The 14,239-nt window shown below is 42.8% G+C and overlaps 1 long non-coding RNA gene across 2 annotated transcripts in view; it reads right to left on the reverse strand.

Moving 5' to 3' along the window:
* LOC102167132 overlaps positions 596 to 14,239 on the reverse strand; it is a 690,997-nt gene continuing 677,353 nt past the window's right edge. For both annotated transcript variants that reach the window (XR_002346480.1, XR_002346481.1), the window contains one exon: positions 596 to 1,433. This is a non-coding gene — a long non-coding RNA (uncharacterized LOC102167132). The remainder of the gene's footprint in view (positions 1,434 to 14,239) is intronic.

Genomic DNA, 14,239 nt, shown 5'->3' on the forward strand with positions numbered 1-14,239 from the left:
GTGTGGAACCCCATCAGGCTATTCAATAAATTGATCAGTTTATGTAGAAAAAGAGAACTTTGGAATGAACTTTATCTGCTGATCTTCTGTTAGAAAGCTCTTTGAGCTGTACTACTCTTAAGGAAAAAAAGAGCCACTCCCTTCTGTACTGCTTTCCAAGTCTTCCATTAGTGATTTTTTTCATCTTATATCTTGGACATTTTACCACTGGGTTCAAATGATACTTTTACTTTTTTAACATCAATAATGTTAGTTAATAACCTTTTAAGTTATTTTATCAATAATATTAATTATCTTAACATTTCCAAGCCAAATAAGAGGCAGTTTGAAGTGAAAGAATAACTGAGAGATCTGTGTTTTAGAACAGTTTGCAACCTAAATATCTTGATGTCTTTGAACTATCTATTTAAATTATTTGAGTTTCAAGTCTGTCACTTGTTTTTTTGTTTTGTTTTGTTTTGTTTGTCTTTTTAGGGCCGCACCCAGGGCATATGGAAATTCCCAGGTGAGGGGTAGAACTGGAGCGGTTGCCACTGGCCTACACGAGATATGAGCCACCTCTGTGGCCTACACCACAGCTCACAGCAAAGCCAGATCCTTAACCCACTGAGTAGGGCCAGGGATTGAACCTGCATCCTCAAAGATACTAGTTGAGTTTGCTACCACCGAGTCACCACGGGAACTCCAAGTCACTTACCTTTTAAATGACGGCAACGACTTGGTCAGGGGTCGCACGGATAGACCTCTCTAGGTTCATGGATACCCAGAAGTTATACATACAATTTTCGCAGGCCACATGTTAATTTTTGTTTGATTTTTATCAGGAAAGAGATTGTGTAGCTTTCAAATGATTTCCCAACGAGAGAACGATTTCCTTGGAAAGGTTAAAAAAAACCCCTCTGAATTCTCATAGCTGTAAGATCATATAATAGCATTAACTAAGCATTACATTTTTGCAGCTCTGAGGATTCTGGACTTGCTTACCTCTTGTCAGGATCGTTTCTCCGTTTGGTCAGTGTTCAGCTGTCCATGACCGAGGCGGTTCATGAATTACAAACATGTTGGCGTCGTCTGCTGACATCTCTGCCTCCGGGTCCTCCGTCAGTTCACAGAGGATGTGCAACTGCGCTTGTGTTGGGATCAAAAAGGAAGTGTCACCCGTTCTTGTTTTTGTTCTTTTGTATTTATTTATTTTTTAAGCTGAAGGCTCTTAATAGATCCTTCAGTCTAGTCCTGCATGTTGAAGATGAGGAGGCTGAAAATGAGGAAACTAAGCCTTTCACTGACTTGCAAAGACCGCACTTCCACTCCTGAGCAGCCCAGGGCGAGTGCCTTTCGGCCACGCTGTCCCGTCTTCGAGAAGCTTGTCTTCCTTTCTGCTGAGATTGTATCGCTCTACTTTGTACTCGGGTGCTCGGGAACTGCACTGTCCACTAGGAAAAGCAGAAGACAGTGGGAAATACGACATATGGGATGCAGTCAGTAGTGGGCTGGGCAGGAAGAAAGATTCGCTTAAAAGACATGTGTGCTGCTATAGCTTTGTTACATCCTGGTGAAGAGGGTAAAATGACTTAAATGAGTTTTCTTTATTAATTGATACATAGGTTATATTTGTGGTGCTTGAAAGCAGAGACTGCAAACTTCCAATATAATGCTAATTCTTATCTTTAGAGTCTTAGCTAATGCTTTTACTATAGATGGTTGTACGCAAAAGCAGGAGGGAAGGTAGCAAGCTTATTTTATGTGTAATGCGAAACACACAGAGGACACTCATTTTCCCTGATGGCTGTGGCTTAGTCAGAATCACAGTTTGAGGACTTTGCTTTATCCCAGCAGAAAACTGAACTGCAGTTCTCCAGTGAGTTGGGGGAATATGCTGTTTGAATCTTGGTTGTAGAGAACAGAGAAGTACTTTCCAGGTGATTGTTTCTGGTATAAGCACCGAGAGCTCATTGAAAAAAAAAAAAAAAATCAGGGGGTTCCTGTTGTGGCTCAGTGGAAATGAACCCGACTAGGATCCATGAAGATGTGGGTTCGATCCCTGGCCTTGCTCAGTGGCTTCGGGATCTGGCGCTGCCGTGAGCTGTGGTGTAGGTCACAGAAGCAGCTGGGACCCCTCCTTGCTGTGGCCGTTGTGGTGGTGTGTTGTGCATAGGCTGGCAGCTGCAGCTCTGATTTGACCCCTAATCTAGGAACTTCCATATGCTGCACACATGGCCCTTAAAAGCAAAACAAACAAACAAACAAAAACCAACATACCAGCTGTAGAAGGATATAGGAAAATCTTATATCACAGAAAATAGTTAAAGCATATGGGCAGGGTCTTGCCTGAAAAAAAGAAACCACGTGAAGTCCTTCAAATGTAAGAAAGTCAGTTCAGGGCGTTTCAGGTACATGCATAGAAGAACTGAGGAGCTAAGCCGGTTTTGGTTGGGGGCGACCCGGAGATTAGCTACGGCAGGAAGCCCTTACTTTCCCAGTGAAGAGAGAAACAAGGGAAGAGATGATATTACTGGAAACCAGAAACTGGGCATCTGAGTAGCTCTACCTGCCTGGCGGGAGTTGGAGCCGTGGATAAAATAGAGTACCTGCAAGAAGAGCCACTGGAAACAGGAATATCCTGCCCCCCGCCCCCCTTCCTAATCTTCCATGAGTCTCTCCCTTTGCTAAACTTCTGGGAAGCTGAGGGTAGGGAGCCTGGGAAATGCAGGTGAACAGTGCGGAGCAGCTGGGAAAGAGCGGAGAAGGGCTCTGGTGGCAGGCAGGTAGAGGACCGTCTGTGTGCAGAAACAATAGCAAATCGTCAAACCATTAGATGGCACCCTGAGAAGATATGTCACCAATGCTCCAAATTATACTGATGGAAACTACAAGAGACGTTTGACATGAAAACCATCTCTGGTTGGAGGGACACAGGTGGAGGAATGAGGAAAAGCCGAGATGAGATGGGACTTGTCTTGTGATCAGATCTGATTTGGAGAGAAAGCAAGGAGATACAGAGGGTAGGGAGGCAGCACAAACAAAGGCAAAGACAAGAATGATCTAGACGAATGAGTGCGAGGTGGGGGTGAGGAAGGAAGCAGGTGGTCAAGTGAGGAGAGCAGAGTAAGTCCTTCTTCCTCCTTCCCTTTCTTTGTCTTTACTTCCTTTCTCCATTAAATAAGTCAATGGTTTTTTTGTTTGTTTGTTTTTGTCTTTTTATGGCCACCCCTGCAGCATATGGAGGTTCCCAGGCTAGGGATCTAATCAGAGCTACAGCTGCCGGCCTACACCACAGCCACAACAATGCAGGATCTGAGCCACGTCTGCAAACTACACCACAGCTCACAGCAAAGCCAGATCCTTAACCCACTGAGAGAGGCCAGGGATTGAACCTGCATCCTCATGGATGCTAGTCAGGTTTGTTAACCACTGAGCCACGAGGGGAATGTCTATTTTTTGAGTACCTTTTATTTGTCTGTAGTAGCCTATAGTAAGCCTAAGATATACAGTGAATGAAAAGGCCTAGCTCTTGTCTTTGGGAGCTTATAGTTTAATTAAATAAATAGTAAATACATCATTGAACAAAGAGACATGTAATTTCAAATTGTGAAAAGGCTATAAAGCAAACAAGGTGACATTAAGCAGAAAAATGTTCGGTAATGAGAGATAGATCAGGGCTTTTGACCCTTCATGCAGAAAGTGTTCAGCTGTATTTTGGGCATATTCCTGGTGCTATGGAAAATGATTCCTTGCAGATTCTTGACCAAGGAAGTGGCGTGGGGAAAGAAAATGATGGTTTTTGCTTTTTCTGATAGTCAGGCTGAAGTCAATACACTAGGCCATGACAGCAACATAAACAAAATGAGAATTTACACTGGGTCAACAGTTGTGGACACAGAGTGAAAACAGCTAGCAAAGCTATCTCAAGACTTAAATGACAACCTCGATGCAGGGTTTAAGAAGAAGTCAGTCTGGCACCTTTAGCTTGGGAGGCGGAATAGAGCGATGTCGTTAATGGAGGAAGATGCTGGGAAAGAAGCAGATTTACAGGGGGAACAACTGGGTTTGAGCACATGGTCTAAAGGTGATGCATGCCCACGAGGAACAGTGATGCAGCTAATTCTCCCGATGCGATGGCTTCATTTATAAGCAGTTACTACAGAGACATCGGGGGGTGTGGGATGGTCAGGCTATATCCTTAGAAATCCAGAGCGTGGTTTAAATCTTATAGCCACTGACGTCTGAGAAGTGTGTTGCATATTATCTCAGATTCTCAGAGGGGCTGTTCCTGGAAGCTGAAGATACTCAAAAAGTGTTCCACGATGATTCGATTATTAGCAGTAGGCAGAGCTCCGAGGAGGTAGATGCTTTTCAGCATCATTGGAGCACTGATTCTGCTTTCCGTTCCTCAATGACATGGAGCCTTACAGATGCTGAATTTGATATCAAAACAAGGAAACGTCTAATTTGTGTTACCTTCACTTAAGTGGAAATGCATGGATTTTAAGAAAACAGCCCTCTGGCATAGGCAGCTGGAGCGGGCACTGTTAGCTCTCAAACCATTTCCCCTCAGGTCTCTCCAGCATTTCATATACACAAGGTGGCAGCCAGCTTTGACTTCCAACAGCCAGCACCTGTGTCCTTAGTAGGCAGAGGCGCTCAGCCTTTCAGATTCCACTATCTTAGCTGCACAGAGATCTCAACATGCCTGGGAGCTTGCTCCTCTGGCCCCAGCACCCCGGGCAGTGTGTGAGCAACGTCTGGTCAGAGGGGGACTAATACCTCGGTCCTGTTGCAATCTGATTAAGGGCGATGTTGAGAAATGACCTGCACAGTCTCGGGAGCTCCCGTGTGGACTGAGCCAAGGTCGTCCCAGGAGCTGGCTGGCTCTGGCTCCCTGTGTGGCTTGCTTCCCTTCCTGCTCCCTCTTTCCTACTCCCCTCGCCAATTTCTCCTGGGAACACTTCCTAATAAAACACTGTTACAGAAATTCCCATTTCAGAGCCTAAACTAACCTCATTGAGGCATCTTGATTTTCTATTTGCTGCTGAATTAAATGACCACAAATTCAGTGACTTAGAAGAACATGCATTTATTATCTTGTTCTGCAGGTTAAAAGTCTGTCAGGAGTTAAAACCCAAGTCACTGCTGAAACCAGTCACTGGGCTAAAATCAAGGTGCTGCAGGACCGCATTCCTTTGTCAGGGTTCTAGGGCAGGATCTGTCCCCTGGCCTTTTCCGGGCTCTCAAGGCCACCTGCACTCCGTGGCTGGTGACTGCCTCTGTCTACCCTCAAAGCCAGCTTTTCACATCATATCATTCTAACTTCCTGTTCTGCTCCCTCTTCCACTTTATTTTTTTATTATTTTTTTGATGTTGTCTTTTTTTAAATTTTAATTTATTATTATTATTTTTCCACTGTAAAGCATGGGGACCAAGTTCCTCTTACATGTATACATTCCCCCCGCCTTTGTTCTGTTGCAATATGAGTATCTAGACATAGTTCTCAACGCTACTCAGCAGGATCTCCTTGTAAATCCATTCCAAGTTGTATCCAATAACCCCACACTCCCGATCCCTCCCACTCCCTCCCTCTCCCCCCGGGCAGCCACAAGTCTATTCTCCAGGTCCATGATTTTCTTTTCTGTGGAAAGGTTCATTTGTGTTGTATATTAGATTCCAGTTATAAGTGATATCATATGGCATTTGTCTTTGTCTTTCTAACTTATTTCGCTCAGTATGAGAGTCTCTAGTTCCATTCATGTTGCTGCAAATGGCATTATGTCATTTTTTATGGCTGAGTAGTATTCCATTGTGTATATATACCACATCTTCCTAACCCAATCCTCTGTCGATGGACATTGGGTTGTTTCCACTTTAAAGGACACTTGTGGGAGTTCCTGTTGTGGCACAGCAGAAACAAATCCAACTAGTAACTACGAGGTTGCAGGTTCCATCCCTGTCCTCGCTCAGTGGGTTAAGGATCCAGTGTTGCCGTGAGCTCTGGTGTAGGTTGCAGGCGTGGCTCCAATCCTGCCAGCAGCTGTAGCTCTGAATCGACCCCTAACCTGGGAACCTCCACAGGCTGCAAGCACAGCCCTAAAAAGTAAAAATATAAAATAAATAAAGGACATGGGATTACATCGTGCTCACTTGGATGATCAACAATATCTCATTCTACCTTCAGCTGATTAGCGAACCTAATTGGATTTGTGATTTTAATTCCGGTTTCCCCAGGAAACTTAACATAGGCTCAGGTTCTGGATGGGGGGGACTGTTATTCCACCCATAGCAGATGTTAAACCCCGAGTATAAGAAAGGCTTGTGGTAAGAAAGAGCAGGCTGTTTTCTCAGATCAGGTATCATTCTACTCGGTTCGAAGGGCTGTCAGTTTCTGCCTTTTCTGGGAAGTGGAGGCCCAGGAAAAGTCACATCAAGATAAATTACATCTGGAGTTCCCGTCGTGGTGCAGTGGAAACAAATCCAGCTAGGGACCATGAGGTTGAAGGTTCAGTCCCTGGCCTTGCTCAGTGGGTTAGTACCCGGCATTGCCGTGAGCTGTGGTGTAGATCACAGGCGGGGCTTGGATCTTGCGTTGCTGTGTCTGTGGTGTAGGCTGGTGGCTACAGCTCTGATTAGACCCCTTAGCCTGGGAACCTCCATATGCTGCAGGTACGGCCCTAAAAAGACAAAAAAAAAAAAAAAAAAAAAAAGACATATTACATCTGTTTCTACCTTGTTTGCTCCACTTAGCTTCTGTTAATTATTTGTGTCTTTGGCCAAATACAGAATGTAGTCTGATCAGTGTATATCTGGGGAGAGAAGGGGAGTTGCGTGGTTTCTAATTCACAACCAGCACAAAAGACCTTCCGTGCAGCCATGACGACATTGTAATGCACTATTTTGCACGGGAAGTGCACATGCAAAGCTTGGAAATTAAGAAAAAAGTATGAGAAGTACTTCTTTTCTAGTGATTTCTCTTACCATCTCAGTGTTCAAGAAGAGACCGAGTGGCAACCACTTGAGGATATTGCAATAAGAATTCAAAGTTTGGCACTTTAACCAAATAGTGTATGTTCAGTATAACAACAAAAAGAATTCAAAGTGTGAAGGGATTAGATGAGAGTGCATGTAGGATATATATTTTTTGTATTTTGTATATTTATTTTTTGTATGTTTGTTAGTGTAGTTATATCAACCTAATGAAGTTAATAATAATTTGGGAGATGTCTTTACGTCATAGTATAATTTAAACGAGTTACCATCAGCACAGCAGAAAGTACTGTGTCTGCAACAAAAATCGCCCGCACTCTGACCAATGAAATAATGGAAAACAACCTGGGAAGGGACCGGATTCTGACTCGTGTTACACAGGAGGCTTTTGAGTTTCTAGGAAAGTTTGGAAAACTACTCAGGAGACTCTTCCGGAAGCACAGAGCCATGAATTAAGTGCTCCTGTGAAAGGGGATCTTAGGAGCCAGAGGAAGGTAGATGTTTAAATATGCTCACGCGATTTTATTTGAAGCCAAAAAAGGAGACACGGGGGTTGTTTGTCACATCTTAACTGTTGCTGAGAGACTAAGAAAGGTGTTTCCAAAGTAAGATGCCAGCCAGCTAACGCTGGAACCCCTTGGGGGCTGCTCGCCAAGACTGTAAACTCCATGTGTCACAGAGCCTGTGTCGTACAGAGCTGCTTCTCAATTTATCGTTTCCATTTGTTTTTGTCAAAGGCTTATAAACAATGCGAGGTTAGACACGTGCAAGCACCGCAAGGACGGCTTCTCTTGGCTCCGTCAGCAGCAGCTTGGTTTCGCATCAGCTGCGCTGTGAAAACCTGTGCGGACGCCAATCCCACTAGACCCGAAAGGTGTCAGGGTTGGGGTGGTTGTCTTGTTCTTCCCTCTATGCGCTGCGTCACCCCAGGGAATGAAGGGAAGAAGAGAATGGATGAGTTATTGACTAAGAATGAACACAGAGGTGTTTCTTCAATGTCGTGTGAAATGTGATATTGAGCAGACATTGTAAAGAGAAACACAGGAGATTGTTGATATAGTATTACTATTGACCTACAAAAGTAGTCGCTTATTATTTGATCTACAAGAGTAAACTACTTAGTAGATGACTAGTTAGTGGTTCGCTTGTTTTTCCTCCTCCCAAAGGTCATATTCAGAATAAACCACGGTTTCCCAGGCTAAGGGGTTGCATCGGAGCTGCAGCTGCCGGCCTACACCGCAGCCGCAGCCACGCCAGATCCAAGCTGTGTCTGCGACCTACACCACAGCTCAGGGCAACGCCAGACCCTAACCCACGGAGCGAGGCCAGGGACCGAACCCGCAACCTCATGGTTCCTAGTTGGATTCATTTCTGCTGCACTATGATGGGAACCCCGAGCATTGTTGCCTCAAAGAAAGGGAGCTTGTTTGGGAGGCCAGAGCTACTCTCCTGAACCCTTTAGATGTGGGTCTAGGGACTGGACATGGAGCCAGTCAGAGACTGGAAGCAAGAGGGGGTTTGATAGGAGGAGACCCTTTCCTGCTGGTTTTGCACACGAAGGGCCTCGCGGCAGGCAATGCGCCCAGCTTCTCGGAAGGGCGGGTTCTACACCTGCAGTTGTAGGAAAACCAAAGACTCGGTTCAGCAGCAGCGAGGGTGTCAGTTCTGCCAACAGCCCTGTGCCCTCAAGAGGCTTAACCATCGACGAAAATCGTAGATGCCGCTGACACCTGGGTTTTGCCTGGTGAAACCCTGAACCCGTCTTGTGTGCGCTCTAGACAGTGAGCGGGGTCGATCTGCCTTGTGCTCGAGTTCCTGTGTTTGTAGTAGGTGACTGGTGGTATCGGCAGCAGAAAACGGATACAAATCCTCTAAGCGCTTTCATTTCATTGTATGTAAGAGGGACGCGACTCCTCGTTAATGCCTCGGCTTCTCAAGGACAAGATGCCTCATTAATGCCTCGGCTTCTCAAGGACAGACAAGGTATTTTAACACAAGACTTGTGACTATGTGGTCGATATGTTTTCCTATTGTGTCCTTTGTAAGGAAAAGTCTGGAAGAAGTGAGCACGAGCGTGTAGGCAAGTCAGAGGTAATTCTCTGGGGGAGGTCACAGAACACCACGGGGCAGGTTCCTTGCTGCGGCTCTGCTGCGCCTCTGACATTTCTGGTGTTGCAGCGAGAAACATGAGGACCCCGGGAACTGAGCGAGTATCAGGAAAAGCTGCTGGGCCAGAAAGAGTCACGTGGGGTCAGGTGAGCGTAAGTGGCTTCCTAAAGTGAGAGATGCAGTTTGCGGTTCGTGGCAGCCTCCAGGGTTCCTGGGACTCCTCCTCCTCTCTTTCTTTCTTGCTGAGAAGAGAGTACACTGCGCCCAACATGTGATGAACTATTTTTCTCACGAGTCATGTCACGCTATTTTATCGCATGTTGCGGTGTTTCCTGCGGGTGCCCAGGCCTAAGAAAAGCATCATAGAGCAAGACGGCGGCGGAAGCGCCTCACCTCATCCCAGGAAACACTGTGTGTGTGTGTGTGCGTGTGTGTCAGGGTGATGGGGGTGGATGGTTATGTGTGTGTGGCATGTGCTGACTTCTGAAACTATGGCATGCTGTGGTCATAGTTTATATAAGTCATGTAACTCAGGAAGCCCCCAAGAAGATGTTTTTCAAGTTGCTCACAATCCTAATACATAGAAATCGACTGGTTTCTTAAAATTAGCTCTATTTTAGACATAGAATATTTACAGATAAAAGGATAGAACAAAAATTAATATACTATAGTAATATTTTAAAATAAGTAAAAGAGAAGTTAAAAGTATGCTGAACTTTAATAATTTTAAACTTCCTTAACCCCACGACATCTTAGTTCTAGAGAAATCCTCTGAAGCAGAAGTGGGAAAAACTTTTTCTGAAGGGGGCCAGATAGTAAATATTTTAGGCTGTGGGCCGCACATGCTCTTTGTCACACACACATCCTTGCGTGTATTCAGGGGGAGGGGGGTGTATTTTATCACCCTCGACAAATTGAAAAAAGAACATGATGGAAGAGAGTATGAGAAAAAGAATATATATACATATATATGTATGACCGGGTCACTATGCTGTACAGCAGAAATTGACACACCACTGCAAATCAACTACACTTTAATAAAAAATAAAAAACAAAAACCGTATACATATTATATATGTATATACACATATGTATAACTGAATCATTTTGCTATACAACCGAAGATAACACAGTATTTTTAATCAATTACACTTCAATAAAAAAATTTTAAAAAATAATCCAGTCTTTTTCCAGTCTTTTTTTAAATTAAAGTATGGTTGATTTACACTGTGGTGCCAATTTCTGCTGTACAGCATAGTGACCCGGTCTTCGTGTGTGTGTGTGTGTGTACACACATTCTTTTTCTTATTTAGTATTAAAAGCCATTCTTAGATCCAGGGCTGAACAAAAATAGGTCATAAGCCAGAATTGGCCCAAGTAAGAATAAAATATTATGACAAACATGAAGATATTAGACTAATTTTTTTAGTAAATTCTTCTATGAAAACATAGCATATGACAGAAAATATACAAATTGTGAGCACGCGGCTCAAAACATCTTCAACGTGAACTGACCTGGAGGAGGAACTGAACTGGAGTAAAGGGAAGGTCACTTCCCAGCAGCGATGGGGCTGGGCGGGGCAGCCATGGAGACGGTGCCCCATCTGTCTTCGAGGAAAGACTTGCTCTCCTGCTGCTGGGAGTTCAGAGAGCTGAGTGCCCTGAGCTGCAGCTCCTTTAGCATCTGTGGCGGCGGAGGCTCAGGTCTTCTGGGCAACCCCAGCCAACGACGGGACACGGTGGGGCCATTAGAGCTGGGCCGTTTCTGCCCAGTGGAGAACTCATCTCTTCGGCGAGCTCTCTGTGAGTCACTAGAGTGACTCAGCCTTTCTCAAATCCGCGTGACACTCTGAGGCTTTTCTGGCTCAGGTCTGCTTTCTTGCCCAGGTGTCCGGGCAGCACAGACTCTCTATCGAGACTTTCACTTCGCCGCCACCGAGCATCCATTTGCTTACATTTTTCAAGTGTTTCCTCTCAAGAAATGATTGCCGTCTACTCCATCTCAGCATCTGCTTCCTGGAGGACTCAGTCTGACACCTGTCCCCTTGTACCCGCCCTCCACCCTATCAAGCATAACCATTACCGACTTGTGACGCGGGAGGTAGCTTCCTGGATTAAACGGAATGTCTACGTGGTCTTTACAACTGGCTTGTTTCATTCAGTGTCTGTTTGTGAGAGATGCACCTTCTTGTTCTTCGAGTTACAGTTGCTCACTCTTCTTTAGCTTCCATTGGATGAATGCACCACGATTGGTGTCCCCATCCTGTGTCCTGTGATTGGACACGAGGCTGTTTAGAGTTTGAGGTGGTTTTGCAGAGAGTTGCCAGAAACAGTGTTGCATGTGTCTTTTGGTGAGTGTTTAATTCATTCCTTTCACTTGGGTTAATACCCAGCAGTGCAGGTGTTAGATCATAGGCTGTGCGTGTGCTCAGTTTTTGTCAGTTTTGTCAAGCAAGTTTCCAAATTTTCTTTTGTGAATTTACACTCCTACCAAAAATGTGTGATAGTTCCAGTTACTCCATTTAAAAAAAAAAGTTTTTTACTTTTAGCCATCTGGTGGCTGTAAAGATATATTGTAGTTTTAGGTTGAATGTTATTTAACAAATGAATGCAGTTTGTATGTTTATTGGCCATTTGGATGTTCTCTTTTGTAAAGCGGCTCCAGGTGTTTGGAACACTTTCGCTTCTATTTATTCCAGTATATCTTCTTCATATTGATTTTTGGATTTTTAATATATTCTAGATAGTAATATTTTGTTAAAAATATATAGTTCAAACACATTCTATTGTTTTTACTCTTCTACTGGTGTTTTTCAGGAAAAGTTATTAATTATAAAGTAATCTAATTTATTGTTTTTATTTTATGGTTAACACTTTTCGTGTTTGTCTACCTTATTATATGATATTATAAGATACTCTGCAAAGTCATAAGGATATTCTCCTAGGATTTATTCTTAAAAGCTTTATTGTTTTAACTTTAACATTTGTCTTTGAGTATGTTTTTGTGTGTTAAGTGAGGTGGTGGTCATGCTTCATTTTTCCCTATGAACATTCAATTTAACCAGCACCTTTTATGGAAAAGGCATCTTTTCAGCAACGCAAGAAATAGACATGTAGCTCAAAAAAGATATGATGTTTTCTTTACCCTCATTTCTGTTTCATTCATCTACTTCTTTTCTTTTTTTTTTTTTTTTTTTTTTTTTGTCTTTCTAGGGTTGCTCCTGCGGCATATGGAGGTTCCCAGGCTAGGAATCTAATCGGAGATGTAGCTGCCGACCTAGCCAGAGCCACAGCAACGCGGGATCCGAGCCGCGTCTGCAACCTACACCGCAGCTCACGGCAACGCCGGATCATTAACCCACTGAGCAAGGCCAGGGATCAAACCCGCAACCTCATGGTTCCTAGTCGGATTTGTTAACCACTGAGCCACAACGGGAACTCCTCATTCATCTATTTCTTTTTACTTGCATTATTAACCGTATTTCCCTATTTAGAGCTTTGTTATGTATCTTGATGTCTAGCACTTTAACTTCCAGCTTTGTTCTCCCCGAGGAAGACTTGGTTATTCCTGAACCTTTACATTTCCATATAAACTTTATAATCACCTCATCAGTTTTCACTCTGTTCAATAAATTAAATCTATGGATCAATTAAGTGACAATTGATATTTTTATAATTATGACTCTTCCAAACCATGAACATGGTATATTATAACCTTGCCTACATTAAATCTTCCTTAATTCCTCCTCAATTTTTGGTGTGGTGGTCTTGTACATATCTTACCATGTCTATTTCTAGATATTAAAAATTCAAATAATTTTTCCGTAGATTCCTTCTATATGGCCAATCAAGTTGTCTGAAAAGTTAGAGTTTTAATTCTTCCATTCCAACTTACAACTTGTATTTTTTGTCCTTTTTTTTCAGCGCTTGGGGCTACCAGTACAATGTCTAGCAGTACTAAGATGGTGATAACAGGCATCCTTATTACATTTTCAACCTTAGGAGAAAAGTTTTCAGTAATTTATTATTAAGTACAATGCTTGGTAGATTTTTGTAGATAATCTTTCAAAGATTAAGGGAGATATTTATTATATATACATGCTGAACTTGGTAAATATTTTGTCTATTGAGATATCATAAATCTTTTATTAATTTATTTTCTAATATTAAGCCAATTTTATATTTTGAAGTAAGCTTCATTTCTTATATTGTTGTATTAAATTTTCTAATATTATGTTTAGAAGTTTTGCATCTATGATTATGAAAAAGAATGGCCTCTGTTTTTTTTTTTTTCATTTCATATCCTTGTCAGTTTTAGTATAAAGATGATCTCGGACTCAAATGTGAGTATTCCTTGTTTATAATTTTGAAATAATTTTGGTAAATTATTTTTTCTTGACACTGTGGGGAAATTCACTGGAGAAACGATCTGGATCTGGTGCTTTCTTTGCGGGGACACTCATAACAATGGATTCGATTTCCTTGATAGATTTGGGGTCACTAGATTAGCTGTGTCTTTTTGTGTCGACATCGGTAATTTGCTTTTCCAAGGAACTCATTTATCTCAACTACAGTGTCAAATCTGTTGGTGTAAAGTTGTTTCATTGTAATTCATCCTTAATTTTTATTGTATCTAGAATCTAACTTGGCTATTCTTTCATCACCAGTATTGGCCATTTGTGTTCTTTCCCATTTGGGGAGGTTATTCTTTCTAGCAGTTTATAAATGTAATTAATCTTCTCTAAGAACTGACTCATGACTGGTGATTTTTCTATACTGTAGTTATTTTACCTATTTCATTGATTTCTGCCTTTCCAACTTTATTTTTCCTTACTTCTATTTTATTGGGGTTTGATTTGCTATTCTCCTCCAGCTTCTTAATGTGAAATATTAGGTCAATGACTTAGCCCTTTCCTCTTTCTTTTTCTTCTTCTTCTTTTTTTTTTTTCATCTTTTTCAGGGCTACACTCATGGCATATGGAGATTCACGGGCTAGGGGTTGAATCAGAGCTGCAGCCGCTGGCCTACACCACAGCCACAGCAACGCCAGATCAGAGCCATGTCATGGCAACACTGGATCCTTAACCCACTGAGTGAGGCCAGGGATCAAACCTGTGTCCTCATGGATACTAGTCAGATTTGTTTCTGCTGAGCC

This window comes from Sus scrofa, chromosome 8, assembly GCF_000003025.6.
Source record: "Sus scrofa isolate TJ Tabasco breed Duroc chromosome 8, Sscrofa11.1, whole genome shotgun sequence".
NCBI classification, from domain to species: Eukaryota; Metazoa; Chordata; class Mammalia; order Artiodactyla; family Suidae; genus Sus; species Sus scrofa.